This window comes from Vicugna pacos, chromosome 18 (genome assembly GCF_048564905.1).
Source record: "Vicugna pacos chromosome 18, VicPac4, whole genome shotgun sequence".
NCBI classification, from domain to species: Eukaryota; Metazoa; Chordata; class Mammalia; order Artiodactyla; family Camelidae; genus Vicugna; species Vicugna pacos.
The window spans coordinates 44,324,125-44,340,224 of NC_133004.1; the positions used below are offsets into that span (position 1 = coordinate 44,324,125).

General features: G+C 52.3%; 1 long non-coding RNA gene across 5 annotated transcripts in view; it reads right to left on the reverse strand.

Moving 5' to 3' along the window:
- Window positions 1-15,582, reverse strand: part of LOC140687180 (uncharacterized) — a 41,311-nt gene extending 25,729 nt beyond the window's left edge. For 2 of the 5 annotated variants that reach the window (XR_012061350.1, XR_012061349.1), the window contains exons 1-2: window positions 15,412-15,582; window positions 12,532-12,646 (exon numbers count right to left, since the gene is read on the reverse strand). This is a non-coding gene — a long non-coding RNA (uncharacterized lncRNA). Of the gene's footprint in view, window positions 1-5,863; window positions 6,266-8,897; window positions 9,275-11,847; window positions 12,342-12,531; window positions 12,647-15,411 lie in introns of those variants that run through there. The other 3 variants (XR_012061347.1, XR_012061351.1, XR_012061348.1) reach the window with 3 other exon arrangements.
- Window positions 15,583-16,100: the final 518 nt, after the last annotated feature.

Below are 16,100 nucleotides of genomic sequence, written 5' to 3' on the forward strand. Positions count from 1 at the left end.
TTTTCGGTGAAGGGAGATTTTCTTGTGCACTCCTCCTACCCTTGGGCATGCTCCTAATTTCTACCTTATTTAGTTCCCATGGCAACTGGTGAGGAAGTCTCAGTGTCATGTAGGAAATACGTTCCAGCGGCTATTGGCCACGGGTGGCTTGTGAAAAGCGGTGAGTGTGATGGAGGAGAACCAGAGGAACTGGAACAAGGTCACAGGGGAAGGAGCAGGTGGGCCCTGTAGCCACGGTGAGGATTTTGGACTCTGTCTTAAGGAAAATGGAAGCTGTGGACGGTTGTAAGCAGGGCAGCTGGAAGGGTGGCGTGGAACAGAGTGTGCGTGCAGAGTCGGGTGAGGAGGCTCCTGCAGTGGGTCAGGAGGTGGGGAGGAGCAGAGCCCTGGCCAGGACGTGGCGTGGGGATGGGGGAGGTCACTGGGGTCTGGAGGTATCTGGGAGGTGAAGTTGACAGGTCCTGGGGTGCGTGTGGTTACCCCGGTTAAGAGAGCACTCTGCAAACGGCGAAACCGAGCCAAGATCACATCGGTTATTTTGAGAATTAAAGGCATATCTTAGGGTGATGGCTCTTGCAGGGGGGCATGCTTTCCCTTCAACCTGTGGGGAAGGTCAAGACAAGCCTGGCCTCCACGTGCAGGTGGCTTTATTTATGAAGCACCACTCGCTGCTACGGCAGATAAGCCCTAACGTCTCACGGTTACCCCGAGCAAGCTTACTTTTCCTTCAGGTCGCAGACGGACGCAGGCTGGGCCACTTCCCGGAGTCACCACCAGGTCCTTTGCGGAGGGGTGGGCGACCCTTCCGTAGGAGCTGGTGTGGCGAGTGTTTCCCAAAGATGTCCCGCGTGTTCTTCTAGCACCTCTCCTGCCTTCATCAAGGTCCCTCTCTCCCCACTCCTGGGCCTGGACGGACCCTTGAGGTCGCCTTAACCAACAGAGCACAGAGCAGTGACCAGTGTGACTTCGGAAGGGAGGCCATACCAACACGGCTTACTTCCTCCTTGTCCCTGGGAGACACTTGCTCTTGGAGCAGCAGCCACGCTGTGAGGAAGCCCAGGTACCCACACAGAGACTACCTGGAGATGCGACGCACCAGGTGTCCCATCGAGGTCTGAACTAACAGACCAACCGCCAAGACATGTGACCGAAGGCATCTCAGATGACTTCGGCCCCCAGCTCCTCCGGTGGAGCCATGAGAAGCTGTCCCCACTGTGCTCTGTCCAAATTCCCGATGCAGGGGATCCAGGTGCAGCATGGAGCACCTCTGCTCTCCAGGTCTGGAGCAGACGGGGCCTCCGGGCTGCCCCGGGCCCTCGGCCTGCCTAGGGAGGCCTCATCTCCTCTGGTGCCTTTTCTGAGGACTGGGTTTCGCACTGGCTTTATTTCATCAGATTGGGCCTTCATTTGTCTTTGTCCCAAGACACCCTCTGGAACTGTTACATGGCCTTTAAATATCAAACTAATTAAGCTCCAAATTAATTAAAAACATAAGGAAATTGATCTGAAAAGCCAAGTAAATGGACAGGAGAGATTAAATGATTGCAGACAGAGGGCCAGAGGCTGCTCTGTCAACCGCGTCCGTGTTCCTGGGGGCCTGGCTGTTTCTGGGCAGGGCCCTCGGCAGGACATCCCCTGCCGCTTCCTCGGACCTTCCTCCAGCCCTCGGTTCTGGGATGTCCACCACGACCCCCACCTGCACGAGGCTCCTGCTCAGCTTCTCACAGCCCGAGGACCGCCCTTCTGGTGGATAAAGTGGGGGGGATTTGCTACAGACAAGGCAGCAGAAATTATCCTTTCCCCGATGCAGTTATAAAAAAACCCTGATAACCATGATAATACATATTTATTCAGCCCATGTGTTCTGGATACATCGCACAGATGAGCTCATTTCACTCCCCCCAAAAACGACTCCATGTTTTGGAACCAGATGGAGTGGTGTTGGCACGACATCGTGAAAGCACTGAATGCCACTGAGTGGTGGTGTGTTTGGCGTTCATCTCATGTGATGTGATTTCACCCAGTTCTTGTGAAAACGAACACACAAAAACAAGAGTAAATACTATCACGATGCTATGTGGTGGTGAGGACACGGCTCCCAGCGAACTCATGGTGGAGCCGGGATCCAAAGCCGGGTGGTTTGGCTTCAGAGCAGGAGCCTTCAGCCACTGAGCGGTCTGGGGCACATCCTGCAGGGAGGACAGACCCTCTTCACTCACACAGCGCCGACCCCAGGGACGTCTTTCAGAGGCTTTTCTAGAAGGCGCTTTTCTTGCATGAGGAGAGGGACCACACTCACTTTAATTCCCACGGCTGCCGCCTCTGCACAGAGCTTCGTATCATCAGGTCTAACAGTCACTGGACATTGGGCAGGATCCATAAAGTCGATCCTGCATGAAACCCAGGAAAGGACTGGGCCTCTGCTTGGCAAATTAAGATTTAAGTCAGATGATATCTGGGTGGCTTACAGCATCAGACGTCTGTCTCCCGCAGTTCGGGGGGGGCTGGAAAACCCAGGATGGCTGCATTTCTGGGGGGACCAGCTACCCGGTTCACAGCTGGCGCGTTCTTGCTGAGCAGCAATGCATGCACGTGGTGGAAGGGGCGGGGCATCTCTGTGGGGTCCCTTTTATAAGAACACCAGTCTCACTCACAAGGGCTCCACCCTCATGACCTAATCACCCCAAGGGCCCACTTCCTGGTACCATCACCTTGTGGGTTAGTGTTTCAACACATGGATTCTGCAGGGGGAGCATTCAGACCACAGCAGGGGCTCATTTTCCTTCTGCATTTTTTCCTTTCCTTTTTGATGGAGGTACTGGGGATTGAACCGAAGACCGTGTGCCTGTTGAGCACAAATTCTACCACTGAGCTGTACCCTCCTCCCGTGCTTTCTGCATTTCTGCTCGGCATCCTCTCCTTGAGGCACTCCAAGCAAGGTGCAAGGGGACACTGGGCCTGAGAAGCAGCAGTTATGATGCGAGATGAGATTTGTACAACGCCGTGATTGTACCCAGAGCCACGCATGGGATCGGACACTTTGAAAAAGTTCATCTTGTGTTGTGTGGGGTTCACCCCCGTAAGAAGAGAAACCAAAAAGGGAGGCATTACTTAATAGTTCACAAACATGACCACGCTGTGTTACAGCGTCATCTCTGAGCAGGGTGGAGAGGGTGAGCTCCGCGCCTTTAAATCTTTCCTTGCTGGCTGGAGAGAGCTCCGGCTGCTGGCTGCAGCAAACTGACTTTATGTGATTAATTTAGCAAATGTCACGGTCAAGAGAACGATCTGTGAAGACGACCAGGGGGCCAAGGCCTGGGGTCAACAGGCTGGCTCTGCCACTTATGAGTGGTGTGACCTTGGCAAGATTTTTAATTAAAAAAAATTGTTCATTTATCATTAGCAGCTCAAGAGGGGAGATGTGACTATGATCCAATATTCTACGATGAACTTTGAACGTCTTATGATCTTCCACCCGAGGAAATGTCAAATCCAGCCGTGAAGCCTCCCAGAAGAGGCTAATCAGAAGTCATAATGTCCCTAAATGTTTCCAAATGTTAAAAAAATGAATCAGCGACTGACTGCGAAAGCACTTCTGGGAGCCACGGACACTTAAACGCTCTGCTTCAGTGTCTTCATCGGTGCATCGGGAATAATCGCACGACGCGTCTCGATGAGGGCGCGACGGGACGGAGGGGCTCTCACACCCAGCCCGGCGGACGGAAGCTCCGCGGCCGGCACCGCGGTCGTGACGCTCTCCGGTTCGCCTGCCAGCTCTGTGCGCGTCCGGGGGAGGCGGGAGACTGAATGAATCACAGGCATATTCAAAGTCCCCAAACGCCAGGCTTTACCTTTGGAGTCCGAGATGGGATCATACCCTCAGTCATGCTAATTCTCAAATTCTTAGCCCCCTGGTGGGGCCCAACAGAGGAGCTGGCACCCAGGAGGCTCTGGGAACATGTTTGCTGAATGAATGGCCACGTTGCGGAAACTCGTTCAGGCTTGTTGAATGTAGAAGATTCTGATGAGCGTTAATATGTTGTGGTTGGAAAGAAATGTCTCCGAAGTTGAGCCTGGTGCCCTCAAGCCAGCGATGCTGCGGTGACTTGAGAAAGCCTAGGATCCAGCGGGATCCGGCCAGCTGTGGTCCGCAGCCGCTCCGAGGGGCCTGCCTGGACCACTGAACTGTGGCTGTGAGTGTCTGTCCAGAGAACCTCCAAGAGAATAAAGCTGGTGACCCAGCGGGACCAGCGTGGGAGGCGGCCAGGGTGGCTGACACCCACGGTGCCATCTCCTGCTTGTCCACAAGCCTCTGCCCCACCGTCCTCCCGCTCTGGCCGTAAGTCACTGTTGCACACCTCCCCCTTTTGTACATGACTCAGTGGCAGCCCGAACGGACTTCTCCCTTACAGTGAGCTCACGCCTCTGTCTGTCCCCCAGTACGATGACCTACTGCGCGCCACGCTCCGCGCGGCCAGGCTCGGCGCGGGCCACGCCGTCTCTGCTTTCTGACCAGCCGGACGCGCTGCACACCGCGCCGCGCCCGAGTGTTTCACGGTGATACTCCTGTCCAGTTACACAGCGCGGAGCCCGGCGGTGAGAGGAGCGCGGAGGTGATCCACGCCGGGGTGAAAAGAGAAAGGACTGGGGATGTGGAAAGCGGCCATCCGCCCCACAGGAGGATTCAGTCGCGAAGGAAAAGGCAATGAAGGAACGTGGAAGATGCTGAACTCGAACACTGAGGCTGCCTCCGCGGGGCCTTTCCCGCCGACTTCGCAGTGACACTCAGTTACGGTTTGTAACAGCGGAAGATACAGGTTAAAATCAGGTAAAAAGGTAAAGAACCACAGGACAGAGCCCTGGGGAGTCCAGAACAAGCATCCAGTTGTGTCTTCCCAGTGGAACTGTACAGACGGCTCTGAATTATCCCAGAAACGACATATAACAACACATGAGCGTTGTCAACCAGGGGAGCTCACCCAGGCCTTGGCCTCCAGGCGTGTTACTGGGGGTCAGTCACGGGAGCGTGGAGTATCCACACGTGTGACCTTGGTTACTCAGTCTCCCGCCCCTCCAGAGGTCAAGCTGATACAGTGTGGCCGAGACCCCCATGCGATTCACATCGTTGGCATCAACCACCTGGCGTGGCCCACGGCCCCGGTAACACAAAGGCAGCCTTATCGGGCAGACGGTCCACGGCCTTAAGGGTCATGTCCCTGGAGCTGGATAGGGTCGGACCTTTCTTCAGAATGTGCAGGGTTTGGAAGTATCCAGGAAAGAGAGAAAGTCTGGGGGACAGAAGATTGGAAGAAGAGATATTTATCAATCCCTTCCTCTAGCTAAAGCTAAAATTGTTGCAACACAAGAGGTTCCTCCCTTTCTCGCTTACTCCGAAGTCAGAGCAACCTCTGTGTATGTATCTCGGTGAAGGGCTCGATCCTCCATGACACACCGTTCATTAAGGAAGGCCTAACTTGGTTATCTAGGGACGGCCTCTGTTCTGTTATTGACATTTACCCCCCTTGCATGCCATTTGGAATTGGAACACTGGGGAGGGCACACGCTCCCTGGTGCTGCCTTTTCTGGTTTGAATTTACGGTCAAATTCAGCAAGCGAGGATGCGGACTGCCGCCCCCGTTCTCAGCCCCAAGGCTTTACATCAAAGTTCCCAAAATTCTCTCTCAGAAAATTGCATTCAGACATCACCTCTCCAAGTTCAAGGACCGTGAGCTTGAGTAAGCCCGCCGTCTGTTTTTGCAAGGCTTTATCTAAACCTTGGACTCAGCAGACTGCTTTTCAGATTATACACCTAGAACTGTGCTGTGTTTGAAAATACTGTATTTTTTACATCAAAATATTTACATATTTATAATCATTTCCCCGTCTCCAGGAAATCGCTCCCTTTTCCTTCCAAGCCCACAAATGCTCAGTCACTTCTCAGGATTACACAAACGCATCTCAGATTTCGTTCCCTACTCTTTCCTTCCTTTTTCTAAAACACGTGGTCCCTTACTCACGTTGGTTCTAGTCCCGAATCTCCGCACTCGCACGGGCCCGTCTCTCTGCCTCCAGCCTCCGCGCTCCCAGCGCCGTTCTGCTGCCTCGTCTTCCCGGCTCCCTCCGCGCGAGGCCCCTGAAGCTGCTGTCTCAGGCACGGCTTGACTGCTTCCTCTTTCTTCTAACTTTCACTAACTGGCTCCAAAGTCATTTACTGAGAGGCACTCACGGGCCGGACTCGGCGATTTCCAAGGGGATATTAAGGCCACTTAGAATCGAAGCCACATTCGATAGGATGATGGGGAGAGAAAAATAAATCAAAGCCATGAAAAGGAACGGATGTGCTCTTTTAAGGACTAAGTTACCGTGATTAGATTTTACCTTTGGCTCTGGGATTCCCATCGGCCTGGGTGGTGAGGGAAACGGGGTCGCCTAATTACACCGGTTAATAGAGACTAAGGCTGGCCTACCTGTCATGAAAGACCTTTCTGGGTTTTAAACTACAAAAGGGATTTTTCAGGTGGATGTGATGCAAGGGACGCTGAGTGACACAACGGATGAGGCGGAGGTGATCCTGACCTAAAGGACTCCAGCCCCTCCTGGGGATGCTCCCGTGGGGCTCCGTTACAGAATCCTGCCCACCCTCACCGCCACGGGACCGAACAAGCTGACCGCCTGAGCGAGGCGACAGCGCCGGCCAAGGTCCTGCCAAGATGCTGGTGCTGACGCAGGCTCTGCTCTGCTGTCTGCACCGCTGGTGTCCGATTCCTGGCCAGCTGGTTCCTGGAGCTGCTCCAGGTCCCTGATGATCAAGCGAGCTTGGTGGCTCTTCCTGGGAAAGCGGCAGCAGGTGGTTTGGCCACACGTGATGTCCCGGTTTGTTTCACAGGAACTTGCGACTCTGGCTTCCACTGCTTGGACCCCAAGTCACTGCGTGGCCCAAAGGAAGCCATCGAAGACAATGGTGACGGTGACGGTGACAGCCAACCCCACCTCTGCTGAGAGCTTACACTGAGTCCCGGGGCTGAGTGGTGGCCACGGGTTTCCTTATTTAATTTGGACAGCAGCCTACGGAGCAGGTGCTGTTATTGCTTTGGTCTTCATGACACAGGAAACTGGAGACCTAAGAGGTAGCCGAGTTGGACGGTGACTGCTTTGGTGTCCCAGGACGGCAGTAACAAAGTACCACAAACGGGGTGGCTTGAAACAACAGACTTCAATTCTCTCATAGTTCTGATGCCCAAAATCAGGAATTTTGATCCATCTGTCCAATGTTCATTGGATTCCCATGCGTACTGTGTGCTGCTTCAGTGTTGAACACACAAAGGTCAAGGAGACAGATGGGGCCCTGCCCTTGCAGGGCCCACATCCCGTGGGGGAAGAGAAAGCCAGCAAGGAGACAAACCCAGTGGGGGGACGGCAGACCCATGAATGGACTGGTTCAGTATGGCGGGAGGTTGCCCCCCGTGGTTTGGAAGGAAGAGAAGGAACGCTGAGTCCCAAAGAGGGCTGGGAGGGAGTGACTCCTGACCTGGGGCCTTTAGCCTTTCTTCAAGGCAGCCCGAGTACTCACCCCCAGGTGGTCTGCAGGTCCTTGAATTCTCTCCTGAAGCCCCGCAGTCATTTTCATGTTCCACCTTTTGCACCCGTGACATCTTTCGGGATTTGAGAGACGGGACGAGAGCTTTCTGCTTTACTTCTGTGCCCTCAAAGGAGGCACCGCAGGGGCGAACATAACGAGACAAGGCGGTGGCTGTCCACTGACTTCAGGTGTTTAGCCTTGAAATGAGTGGTGTTTTCCTTTTATTTTAAACAAGGCAGACACACTCACATGGAATGATTAGAAAGGAGACGATTCAACAAAACAGGTAAACATTTAACTGAATGTAATGTCCCTGGTGTCCCATGGGCTGTGAATGTGGGTGGAGCCTTTGGGGCTGACTCAGCTCGGACACCCCGCCCGGGGCCGGGCCCCCGAGCTGGAGGTCACGAGCGGTGCCCAGACGTGCAGGGGCAGCGCCTCGTGGGCCGGCTGCGCTCTGCCTCGGATCTCCTTCCCCGCAGACCTGAGGCTTGTATCTCAGGTCCAAATTCTCCCAGCAGAGACCTGCATTGGTTCATTACTGCCTGAGATCTTCTGCAGCGCGCTCCCCTCTGCAGAAGCAATGCTTCCCTTCCCACCTTCCCCAGGTGCACTCCAAGCCCCGCACTTTTGGGACCTTCGTTTGTACAGTTAAACCGTCAGCTAGCACGACAGAAACTGAGCCATGAGATTTTTTTTTTTTTTTTTGAGTTGCAGAGGTGAAAACTCATGCAAGGGTTTAACTGCACTGGCCCTTGCCGAGCTGTGGCCTCTCGCCCCATCTTTCCCGCGCTGACCTGGGAAACTAGAGGCGAGGCTTCTCTGTCCTTCATTCACTCACTCACTTTGCCGTAGACGTGCGCACACTTCCTAGCCTGTCAAAGGTCACGGGCGCTTTAACCTCCTCTCCCTGCTGGAATTCTGGAGAGGGCTCCCGAGATGGGTGAAAAGGCTGCTTAACTGGGAGAGGGGAGTGTGTGCAGGCCACGCTGACTTCCCCTCAGCTGCTGCGTTCTCCTTGTCTGCCGAGGGCTGGAGGGTTCTGAGATTTGAGAGATGACACGTGCTCTGGCAAAAACACTTCAGAAAGACAAGCAGTCACGCAGTATTCACCGACACGGGGGCGCGTCTAGTGTCTGTGACGCTCAGAGCGCATCCGAGAGCGCCCTTCCATTCTCCCCTTCAAACAGCTCCCCGTCTTCTCTCCTTTCTCCTAAGGCGCCCGCGAGCAAGAGCTGCCCTCCCGGGGCCGTGGAAGCCCGACCTCGCGGGACTCAAGTCACTTTTGCCTCCATTAGAAGCAGAGTTCAGTACGTTTCGATGAATCAAATTTTATTTCGTTTCTCTTTGCACAGTTTTTATTTTGACAATAAATGTTTTTAAAAGTATGCAAAAATGTGGAGGCAGTGTTCTGGAAGGTTCCATTGGACAGGCTGGTCAGGATGAGGCCCCCGTGACGGGGAGGACCCTGTTGAGCTGAAACCACCTCCTTCAAAGCTCCTGCAGGTGTGCGCGACCAGGGCTCCCAGATGCCACCAGGTGTCCAAGCCCAGAGTCTGAAGCAGGCGTGGCGTGTTGTGGGTCGTCGCTTTCCTCCGGGCTCTGAGGGCCCAGGGACTCCCGGCTTCACCTTCTGTCCGGTGCCCCGTGCTTGCGCCCTCTTTTCTCCATTTTTCTTTCCTTGGGTCGCTTTTGCTGCATAAAATACATTATTGTAGACCCTTCCCATCTTTACACCTTTCCCACATGACTCACATTTAGTTAAATGCAGAAGTCCTTGATGTAAATTTTGGATTTAACACATCCTTTTGAAAGAAGGCCTGGGAGGTGGGGTGGGGGCAGGCAAATAGAATGAGAAACCACTTCTGCTCAGCCTTTTTTTGTTTTTCGAAGTTTCTCTGCACGTGGAGTTTTTCTTTATTTTTCAATTTTAAGCGAAGACTTTTCAACAGAGAGTATAAACAATTACTGCTTTGCCTGCCCTAGCTCTCTGACTTTGAAGAGATGCGGGCTGTGTCTAACCCAGGGCTTCCCGGAGGGCTGACGGACTCGGAGGCTTTGGAGGTGACCTTGGTGGCCGGCAGCGGGTGACCCCTTCCAGGGCGGCCGGAGAGAGGTGCAACGGGTCCCTGTTTGCCAGAAGCAGTGGGGGAAGCTGGCACCTCGTTGCCTGTACCTCCCTGCACCCCTTCATTGTCGCTCAGAGGGCAAAGTTGGGAAAACTGAATCCATCTACACAGAGCTGAGCATTTAAGTACTTCTTTGCCTCTCCACATCCAGTGATGAATAAGCTTTCTCTGTCTCAAAAAAAGGAGACCTGACTTACAGCTTATTTCTGTGACATAGATACCCTTCTCATCGTCAATTTCAAGCTATCAATAATTTGGCAACAGGATCACAAAGTTCCCGAATGTCTAACAACTGGTTCTAGGGAACAGAGGTGAGATGTTCACAGCACACCACTGGATCTGCATCTCTGTCTCTGCATTTACGTCCATCATCTATCAATCAATCCATTCATCTACCAAACACTGACTTACCGTCCATCTGCATCCGTCACTCATTGATCTCTATCTTCGGTCTGTTCACCTATCTATCATCTACCTGCAGCTATGTTTATACCTACCTATCCATCTTCACCCTCTGTGCATCCATCTAGGAAGACAGAAATGTCTGGGAGATCCAGGCACTCCAGTCTCCAGCTCTTTGCGTCTTTCCAGACACAGACACAGACAAGCGAAGAGAGCCTTTGGGATGACCCCAGCTCCATGCCTTCTGCAACCACATGGCAAACCTCAAGCAAGGGCCACCCAGCTGAGCCCTGTCCATCCCAGATTCATCAGCAAAATAAAGGTCGCTCATCGGGGTTGGTCTGAGCACAATACATCAGTGGAAAGCTCCTCCTTCACTTCCAGCAGAGTCAGGTGTAGAGGACCCAGAAGAGAGATGGGAACTGAGGGGACCAGAGAACGCAGCAGACCTTCACATTACTGTCAGTCACCGGAGGCGGCAGTGGGGTGTTGGGCCAGCTCAGAGGAAGGAGTGACAAGGTCTAAGCAGGGTGACCCTTGGAGTCACATGGTCAGGATGAAAGGGGAAGAGAGGAAACTGATTTTACTGAGTCACTATTATGTCCTGGGTCTCCTTGACTCCAAGCCTTTGACTCTAGCACCCCTTTCTGTAGGGTGACATCGTGGCCATAGGCCGTGGCAGCCAGCGCTCAAAGCCCCCCAGAGATTCTCTCCTCCTGGCATCACATCCTTGTGTGGTCTCCTCCCACATGAACGGGGCAGAGCTGTGGAGCCATGAGGATACAGTGGATGTGACGCTATGTGACCACTGCGGCTGAGTCACGAGAGACACCGGTGTCTCCACCTTGCTGCCTCCGGGGGGTTAGGATTTCAACACGGGCATTTCATTTCTGGGGTACACAAACGTTCAGACCACAGCACCATCTTACCAAATTTAGAAGGCATTCATGCAACACGGAGCTGATTCCTTCACTCCTGTATTCCTTCAAAATCACCATGCCTGCTGGGGCACGCTTAGACCCCAGGGGTTTAGAAATGAATACACTGTGGTTCCCACCCCAGAGAGTTCACAGTTTAGTGAGAGAAGGAGAGAGAGATGGAAACATTCATTACTGTACAATCAGTGTGACCAATGTCACCAGAGGTACGTTCATGAAATGCTGCCGGGAGCTCAGAGGAGGAAGTCAAGAGAGGCTCCCCAGACCAGCGAGCACAAACTGCCCCCCCGGCCCCACCCACGCGAGTGGGAGGTGGGCCCACACACCCCTCTGCCTGAATATCTGGTCTGCAGGGATCTGCCAGTGAACAGAGATAGAATTAACAATCTCTCGTCATAAAGGATCATGCCTTGATGTTTCAAAGGAGTTTCTAAATATCAAAAAAAAAAAAAACCCGTAAGGCAAAATGTAACCAGCACCGTGCTTCATTTCTCAGAATCCGGATTTTAAACCACTTGTAAGTTGTCATTTTTATGTCCAGTCACCCTTTTCCACTATTTTTAATATTTGAAGGAGCTAGAATAATACAATAAAGTTGCAGTCCCCTTTGTGCCCTCCCCCAGCTTCAGTCTCCTTTTCTCTCCCCAGAAGCAGCAGCAGCACAAATTCGGTGTGCACTTGTCTGCTCTACTTAAAATGCTCTCATCGCATTTGCATGAATGCATCTCTCTATACCATATTGCAGGGTATCATTTTATGCACTGAAAACTTTTACAGAAGTTCTGTGTTATGCATCACGTAACATTTGAAAGCTTGGTTTTTATTCAACATTATGTTTTCCAAGATACAGCCATCTTGATACATATTTTAGCTTATTAACTTTCAATGCTGTATAGCGTTTTCTATTGAATGACTTCCCCGTGATTTACACATTTTCCTACTGATGGACATTTAGCTTGTCTCTACCTTTTCGCTTTTTCCAGCAATGCTGTGAGAGGCATCGTGCACCCACCTCCTGGTGGAAAACTGCCAACATTTTTGGACTATAGACAACATCCACTACCAGATAATGCCGCCTTGCTCTCCAGAGTGGGTGCGCCAGTCGTCACTCCCACCACCATTCACGCATCTCGTATTCACACTCGGTATCGTCAGGCTTTCTGATTCGCCAGTCAGACGTGTGAGATGGGATCCCACTGCCAGGCAGGTGCCGGAACGGGGTGGGGCTGCTCAGGAGAGCTCACCGCATGCACCTCTCCCCGACACTGGGCTCCGTGACGTCATGGTGGGATTCTGAAATTGGCCAGGATGAGAGTGTTTACACCACGGAAAGTGGCCAACACAACGATCAGGACTGCCCTCCGGAGAGCAGGAGTTAAGCATTTACAAGCACATCACTGCCTATGGCGCCCCTGAGGTCCACTTTCCTCCCCTAAACTCATCCCACAAGACTCCCCAGGTCCCCAGATTGACGCGATTTTACCTGTTCGTGGCGTCTTACACAGGAGAGTCGAGGCAACTATTGCTGTCGTGGAATTTAACATGCTCTTCGCCAACTGCTGTTCCAGACTGAAGCCGGCACCGGGCAAGAGGCTCTCCTTTAAGCAAATTAGAAGAAAATGTAAACATCAATGATTTCTTTATTGAAAGGATATGCAAATGCACATTTAAATACATGGATACTCCCTGTTCTTAGCCCCTGCCCCCTTCACGAACAAACTCTGCAGCTTTTCTCAGTTAACAATACTTGTTCTGGAGTTTGTTGTGTAGGATGCCCTGTAATCCGCTTCATGCCTTTACACAGGCGCAGAGGACCCCGTCTGATGGAGATGCCACGATTGTCAGCCCCCTACGGATGGACGTTGCCTTGTTCTTAGTCTTTTGCTTCTAGAAAAATGCTACAGTAAGTAGACGAATGTGTACATAGGTCATTTGTATTTTTGCTATAGTGTATTCAGGACATATTCTTGGTGGGTAGAGCTTCTGGCTAACACACAGAAGTCTTTTTCAAAAACTCGCTTTATTGAAGTATACTTTATATACCATAAAACTGAACCCTTGTGCAAGTTCAATGATTTTTTTTTTTTAGCAAATGTGAACAGTCCTGCAACCATTGCTGTTAGCCAGTTTTAAAACAGTTCCATCACCCACCAAGTTCCCTGTGCCTGTTACCAACCTCCAAGTCAGACAATTATTGACCTGATTACTATCTCTGGAGTTCTGTCCTTTCTAGAAGCTCCATTTACATGAAATCACACAGTGTGTAGACTTCTGTGTTGATCTTGTTTCACAGCATGATGTTTTCGAGTTTCCTCTGTACTGTTTAATGCATCAGCAGTTTATTTCTTTACATATTGAGGATCTATCACATTTTGCTTAGCCATTCATCAGTCGATGGATGTTTGCGTTGTCTCCCGTTTGGCACTATTAGGAATAAAGGGGTAATGAGCACTCCCACAAAGCCTCTGTGTGCACACACGTTTTCATCTCTCCAGGGTGGACAGCCAGGAGTGGCACTGCTGGCTCATGTAAGTGGCTGCTCAACACTTTAAGAAACTGCAGAGTGCTTTCCAGTTTTACCTTCCCACTAACAACGTATGGGAGTTCCAGTTTCTCCAGATTCCTCCAGTTGACTGTCCTTTTGATTATAGACCTTCCAGCGGGAGCCTAATGGGGTTTCATCGTGGTTTCAATTTGCATCCCCCTCATGACTGATAATACTAAACATCGTTTCATGTGCCGATTAACTATTTGCATAGCTTTTCGGGCAAAATGTCTATTTAACCCTTTTACTCATTTTCAGTTAGATTACAGTTCTTTGTACATTATGGATACAAGTTCTTTATCAGATGTACAATTTGCAAATCTCTCAGTCTGGCTTGTCTTTCTTGCTTTTTAAAAAAAATTATTTTTGGGGGGGTGAAGGTAATTAGGTTTATTTAATGGAGATACTGGGGATTGAACCCAGGACCTTGTGCAAGCTGAGCACATGCTCTACCACCCAGCTATATCCTCCCCCTTCTTTTCGCTTTCTTAATGGTCTTTTGAAGAGCTAATGCTTTACATTTTGATGAAGTCTAATTTATCATCTTTTTTTTTTTTTTAGGATTGTGCTTTTCTTGTCATACTGAAGAAATTTCTGCCTAATCCAAAGTCACAAAAATTTTCTTCAATGTTTTTCTTCTAGATGTTTCATGGGTTTAGCTTTTACATTTAGGTCTGATCCATTTGGGGCTAATTTTTGTGCAGTGTGAGGCAAGGGTTAACTTTTTTCCCCGTATGGATATTCAGCTGTTCCAGAACCACTATGGAGAAGGCCCTCCTTTTCCCTCTGGGTCGCCTTGTCATCTTTGTAATGAAGCGATGGACTGTGCGTATGTGGGTCTACTTCTGAATTCGTTTCTTCTTTCAGTCCATATCTCCATCCTTTCAACAGGTTTTTGGGGGTATCACTTTAAAAAAAACTGATCTTTTACTGTTCACTATAGAATCTCCTTTTCTGGGGAATCTGGCCCAAGTACCCTTAAGGGTTGGGTCAGGTAAGTTGCCCTTTGAAGGTGTTTTAACTATTCAGCCCCTCGTCCCCTAACCCAATTTCCCAGGCCTTGTGTACACACTAGGCACTTTTCTTTAAGAGACGGTTCCTGCCCCACTGGCCACAGTTTGCTGGGAACCTCAAGCCTGGGCCAGGAAAGAACCCACTCATCGCCCATGGGTGTTTGTCTCTCCATGGAATCTTCCTAACACCCTGATAGCCCCCAGGGATGCCCCAAAATTGCAGTGACACCAGCCTAGGACCCTCTGCCATGCTTATAATACAGCGAGATAGGAGATTCACCAGAAAGTCACAAAGCGTGTCTGTTTACGGCCATTATAACCCCGTTTTAATTACATCCTATCTCCAAATAGTTGAGTCCTGACTCTCAGCCCTGGGGGTGCTGAGAGGACGCCCAGCTGCCATGGCTCCCCGGGCGTCCTCCCCAGTGCAGCCCATTGTCTGCTGGGCAGACACGTGGGGATGAGCCAGCAGCTGCTTGAAAGCGCAGCGATAGAAACACGGGCAAAGGCGGGGCCGGGAGAGACTCGCAACCCTCGGCGCAGGTTGTGGGAGGCCGGCTGGCAAAGGCCTCTGCACGCTGACATTTGAGCAGGGTTTGGTCGAAACGTGGGATCAGGAAGGGAGGATAACTCCAGGACGAGGAAACAGAATCGGCAGGCCCACCCAGGTGCAGACCAGCAGCGTCGCATCCGCATCCGGGGCTTAGGGCTTAGGGTGGAACTGCGAAGCCTGAAATGACAGCAGAGGGAGGCTGCGGCCAAAGGGACTGCGCAGATCTGGGACTCGGCCCCGCTGAACACGTACCTGCACTGCGCTGGAACACACAGGACACCTCAGCCATCTTTAACAGCGAGGCCCAGCAGCGCCAAGCGCCTTCACACTGTGCGCGGCCGCCGCCACTCCCACCCCGAGCACCCCTCGTCTCCGCAAGCTGAGACCTGCGCCCGCTCCCCGGGACTCCCGGCCCGGCCCCGCCCCACGCCGCTCCTCTGCCGCTATGGTTCTGACCCCTCGGGGTCGCGAGGTGCTCTGAAATCCAGTCGTACAGCCGCGCCTTTAACGACGGCCGGGTCACGGGCATAGCGCCCGCGGGCTCCTCCACGTCGCCGCAGGGGCTGGCGGCGGCGAGCTGCGGGGCAGCGCGCGGGGACGCCGGGCTCTGCCGCGCGGAGGGGTTGTTCCAGCGGCAGCCAAGCGAGGCGACGGGAGAACGATCTCAGGCCTGTCGTCCTGAAGGCAAGGGGCTGGGGCATTGATGGGATAAAGACTAGAGAAGCAGGGGAGCCGGAGGCGTGGGGAGCACGGAGAGAGGCGACGGGACGGCGTGGCTGCGGCCCTCCTGCGCAGGCGCAGCTAAGCCACAGGCTGTGCACGCGCTGAGGCGGAGGCGCTGGGGGACACTGGCGCATGCGCAGCTGGAGGGTCACAGTCCTGTCCAGTCTTCCCTGGCTCAGCTCAAACCAGACCCAGCTGACTCCACGTTCCTGGAAAAC